The following is a 5,485-nucleotide window of genomic DNA, read 5'->3' on the forward strand; positions in this document are numbered from 1 at the left end:
TCTTTTAAGGGTTTCGTGTCTTTAAGCCACTCTCTAGGAGAGTTGGTGTAAAGTGATCGTGTGACAACGTGACTGCAAGTATACAGTTGTGTCGCGTAGTTTTAAAAGATATCGAACCCAAAGGACCAATAATCGACCTACCGTTATCTAGTGTTGCTTTGTAAATCTAAGGCTAATGATTTAAAGGGTTATGATTAATTGAATAATTAAAATAAGAGAAATAAATATTTTTTAGATTTTTAATATGTAAATAAAATATTGATAGGATGTGCTATTAGTTGCTTCAGAGGGTTCAATGCTTAATTTGTGCTAGACAAACTTGTTAAATTTTCGAAACTATATTGATTTAAAAATATCAATCTCAGCTCTCGCAAATCTTGACTAGTATTATAAATTATAAAGGTGGTGCTTAACTCTCGTCCTCAGACCCGCTAATAAAATACTCTTTGAAAAGCAATATAATTTAATTAACTCTAATCCCAACTCTCGTTGCGAATTAGAGTTAATGTTCAGTTTTTACTATCTAGTAGAAATCTCACGCTCTCGCTCTATTAATTTTTACTTTAATTAATTCTCACTCTCGTGACGAATTATAGTTAACGTTTAATTAAAAACTGCTTAAGTGTAACGACCCGTTTTTCGTATTCGTATATTTTATTAAATGTTATTTTATTTATTAATTGGCTTTTATTATTTTAGTGAGCGACGAATAATTATTTAGCCGAACGTAAGTTATTAGACGCGAGAACCTTTGTTTTGGGCTTATGGGCGTGAGAGGTAATGGGCCTAAGCCAATTGGGCTTGGTTCATGACCATGGGAAGTAGTATAAGTAGCAAGTCAAACATATGAATAGTATTACAATTCATTTCTTTGAGTTTTGAGTGAGTAGAGCAAGAGCAAAACCATAGAGCTAAGCTAGGCACTAGTACAGAAAACACTTTTTACATCTGGCCAAAAACCCATTTTACATCTGCAGCCTGTCAGATGTAGACGCACAAGATATAATAAGTTTACGCGTTTTACATCTGACTTAGCCAGATGTAAAATCAACACTTTTTACCTCTGTTCTCGTGCTTCAGTTGACCATTTTTTCAATTATTATTTTTTTAAATTAAATTGGACTTTTTACATCTGGCCAAGCTTTCCACCAGATGTGAAAACTTCACCTTTTTTTTTTTAATTTTAAATCCTGATTTTTTTAAAATCTAACCCACAAGCCAGCAAGACTATATATATATATATATATATATATATATATATATATATATATATATATATATATATATAACATAACTTGCATATATAAACATAATTTCACAACAAACATCCAAAATTAAAAATCAAGAACATGACACTACATTCGAATTAAAGCAAATAGTAATGTTAACAATGCTAATATGTACCATTCAACATCCAAAATTAATATCAAAACAATTCACCATACAATAACTTCACACATACCTAGATCCCTTCCTAAATCAAGATAGTTCACCACACTAAAATGCCAAAGCCTAATACTTATTAAATTCAAATCACATATGTACAATAGCACCATACTATACATCCCTTTCCTAAATTGCATCACTAATATTGTCATCAAAATCAAGACAGTTCGCAAGATCTAAGAGCTCCTATATAGCAACTTACCAAAACTTAAGCTAAACAATGTACAACGTCAAATAAGAGAGAAACCCGGCCTCGCTCCTAAATAGCTGCAGTCTCTTTTTTTTTGGGGGGGGGGAGCACAGTACCCTACTCAATGTGAAGCTGCAGACATAAGAGACAAATTAGTGAATGGGATTAGTGATATTTCTAACACCAAAAGAATAGAATAATCCTGGAGAGAAGGAAAAGAGCTTGAGTTTGCTTACCTATGATCAAGAATGGTTGGATAGGGGAAAGAACAACACACACAGGCAGAGCACGCTGCTGTCCTCGCTAGGCGATGATGCTTCTCGCTAGACGAGCTGTTCAGTAACAGAAACGCAGCTTTTGCTGCCACTCCACTTGTTCTTAAACAACCCTTAACTTTCTTCTACCTTAGATCCAGGTTTGAATTTGTCTTTCTCCTTCTTGAAAACATCCAGGTTTGAATTTGTCTTTCTCCTTCAACAAGGTTTAAAAATCCTGAAAACAACATCAATGAAAGTCCATATAAATTCATTTTGTAAAATAAAAACACAGTATCTTGTAGTTGCCTGAAACATCATTTAAGATTTACATAGTCCATATACTGTCTAGGAAGCAATCAAAGAGGAAAAATATAAGCAATAAGGAAGCTGTAGAAATTGATATTGGAATGGAATTCTCATATGAATTCAACAAAGAACATGCAAACAGAATTTCATGATAAACTCACCAAAAACAGAATTCAACAAATTGTGACTACTAAAAGTCTAAAACTAACTCTTTTGTAAAAAAAAACAAAGAGAGTCTAAAACTAACTAAAAAAATAGAAAAAAGCTGCAGAGCCTTAGTGTTATACATTAGTGAATATGAAAGCCAAAATTGCATCAAAACCTAGTCCTACAAGCTGAAATCAAAGAGACATAACAAAATCAAACTACTACCTGAAAAAAAGAGTCATGGTGGCTGATTATACCAGAGTAAACTTAGAAGACAAACCTTGTTGAAGAGATGCTTAGTCAATGACTGGATCATGTTATTTTTAACTATACTTCTCTATACTCTACAAATTCAATACAAAGTTACCAACAGGACATGAAATTAATACAAAGTGATATTTATTCAAGACTGTGTTAGAAAAGAGAACCATCTCAATCTTATTCAAGACTCACAATGGACTAACATTGATGATGACGGTGAATCCGGAGATTAGATCAAGAGGACCACCACCAAAGCGTTGTCCGAGAGCAAAAATTATCACGGTCAGCAGATGGAAAGACATCACACATGGATATCAAAGCAGTCCAACAAAAATAAAAGTCACATCAGAGGCTAAAATAATTTTAATAACAAAACATACAATACATAATTGGATCATGTTTATATGATAGGTTGTGGCCAGAATCTGCACTACATCTTTTTTTTTTGAATATCAGAACCTACACTACATACCTGCATAGATATCCAACAAATTGCTTCCATCAATATCCCAATTGTTTCTCATAGTCTGGATCCCTTCTTCAATCATTCAACTGTAAAAGTTATAAGAGTCACGAAACTGCCGAATCTGTCAAAATATTTTGATAGAATGTAGGTCATCTTACCTAAGCAGAATGCTTACTAGTACAATAACAAAATGAACCCGAGAGAAACTGCTCCAAATTTGAAGTTCTTTATGTAAACTCTTAGTCTCTTCTGTCAGTATCTCACAACATCTATTCAAATACGCACAATCCACTTCTGTTTGCTGCAACTGGTCCTACAAAATCACAGTCCAAGAAAATCAGGCTTTGTTGAACATATAAAAGCATAATTCAATGCGCACTGACACGAATCAAACTCACTGTACAGAGGAACGCAACAAAACAACTTCAGCTAGCTGAAAGCCAAATTAATGCATTGACAAGTAACAAGAACACAATGCAGTCCCAATATTGTACAAGCTTCAGATATATTTTTAGATATATTTAAAGGTAAGTCAGACACCAATTCAGTAACTTCTTCAAATCCTTAATGATCTCGTATTCATGAAGCATGTAAGTGACCTTGAAAAAATATACTATATCATTATCAAACATAGTTTCCACTTTCCAATAAATGTAATTACTACACACTACCAGTGGCTTTCACAAAACAGAACATATCTTAGAAAACAATATAATTTACACTCAAAGGATCCCAATGAATATGAAACTCATGAACAAGATCTCATTTTGATTTTCTTGCTCTTGTAATTTGACTGGAATCATTTTGATTTTCTTGTTCTTGTAATTTGTAAATCTTTAGTTCAACCTTAACTAACTTTAACATGTTTTGATAAACCTTTACTAACCTTAGTAGCTATTGTCCTAGCTATAGACCAACGCAAAATCGTAGTTTCATGTTTCTCAATGTCAAAGAAAGGTATCGAGCTGCTTTAGTTCAACAAAATCTAAAAGCTTCCACCTATATATGGTTAAAACAAAAGATCAAAATTAAAACACATGAAATTAAATTTGTGTACAATTGAGTGCAAAACTTCCCAATATTAAGTAAATATAACATACCAGATTTGTTCAAGAAGAATTGCATACTCAGGTAGCTTTCTTCGTGTGCGAAAACTCTTGTATGCTTTCTGCAATTTAAATACAGCCATGTGATTATGATTTTCCTCCTGAATAAAAACTGTAGATTCAAGGGATTGATCTTCCATGTTTTCCATACACACTATCAATAAGAGGATTATAGAGTAAAACAATTGAACAATAAGTTGAACACAAACTGAATCACTCAAATGACCTAATTTAATTATGAAAACCATAAAATTGAAGCTAATTTGAACACAATACCACTAAATTCAAAAACCCAACTAAAAAAATTATTCATAATCAAACAAAAAATTATTCATAATTCATAATATATCACTCCTCAATACCATTGAAATAAAAAACCAAACAAAGTAATTAACTCAAAAAAACCATGAGTAAATTAGGGTTTGACCTTTTCTCTGGGTTTAGGGCTAGAGAAGATGAAACGAGAGAGAAGACAGATATGAGTGCTTCAACCTTCAATTCATGTTTCACTGGGTTTTGGAATTTCCGATTCAGCCATCAATTCGTGTTTCAGTGAGACAGAGAGACGACAAAGATGAGCGAGTACGTGAGGTCGGTGAGAGAGATGACGCCGCCGAGTTCGAGTGAGATTAGTGAGAGAGAAGACGAGATCGATCGTGAGAGAGATAAGGCCGCTAGGGTTCGAGTGAGAAGTGAGAGAAATCGAGTGAGCAGTGCGTGAGAGAGATGAGTGAGATCATGATAGTACTGCGAGTTACACAATTCTCACCATAATTACAGGATTGCCACCGCATTCAGCTTTGCTTCTGGTTATATTATGACCAGATGTAAAAAGTTGTGTCTATGTATTTTTCACTTCTGTGGATATTGAAACCAGATGAAAACCCTACTCCATATAGCTTATTACATCTGACATATGTTCCACAGATGTAAACTTCTTAAGTAATATGTCATATTTTTACTAGTGTAGGGTTTGATCAAGAGAGAAAGCTTGAGCAAGAGAAGGCTTGGATCATCACCAAACTTAAGGTAAGAGATTAGAATTCATGATTCTTGAGTGGCAAGGAGAGGGGAGATTGTCTATGTCTCCATTCCCGAACTCTCCCACTCAATTTCTTTTAGATTTTGATTAAGCTTTTGTATGTGAGTATGATGTTCTTCATCATCACTTTGTATGTGTTAATCACTAGTTTGATTTCATGAAAAATATGCATGTATTTGGATCATGTTGAAAAAGTTTATGAAAGTTGCTTAAAACTCAAGTAATTGGCATGATTTTGATTATTAGAGGTATTTGGATGTTTGG

At 33.5% G+C, this 5,485-nt stretch overlaps 1 long non-coding RNA gene across 8 annotated transcripts; it reads right to left on the reverse strand.

Moving 5' to 3' along the window:
• Positions 1 to 955: 955 nt before the first annotated feature.
• On the reverse strand, positions 956 to 5,116 carry LOC123920382. Of its 8 annotated transcripts, none has more exons than XR_006813639.1 (8): positions 4,607 to 5,113; positions 4,174 to 4,241; positions 3,960 to 4,072; positions 3,232 to 3,386; positions 2,800 to 3,159; positions 1,873 to 2,128; positions 1,649 to 1,768; positions 956 to 978 (listed from the first exon to the last, which is right to left on the reverse strand). It is a non-coding gene; the product is annotated as an uncharacterized LOC123920382 (long non-coding RNA). The 8 variants fall into 8 exon arrangements; XR_006813641.1 differs by lacking the exon at positions 956 to 978 and adding an exon at positions 2,572 to 2,690 and having other exon boundaries at positions 1,385 to 1,768; positions 2,811 to 3,159; positions 4,607 to 5,116; XR_006813643.1 differs by lacking the exon at positions 956 to 978 and adding an exon at positions 2,572 to 2,683 and having other exon boundaries at positions 1,385 to 1,768; positions 4,607 to 5,116.
• Positions 5,117 to 5,485: the final 369 nt, after the last annotated feature.

The sequence above is a fragment of the Trifolium pratense genome, linkage group LG4 (genome assembly GCF_020283565.1).
Source record: "Trifolium pratense cultivar HEN17-A07 linkage group LG4, ARS_RC_1.1, whole genome shotgun sequence".
Classification (NCBI taxonomy): domain Eukaryota; kingdom Viridiplantae; phylum Streptophyta; class Magnoliopsida; order Fabales; family Fabaceae; genus Trifolium; species Trifolium pratense.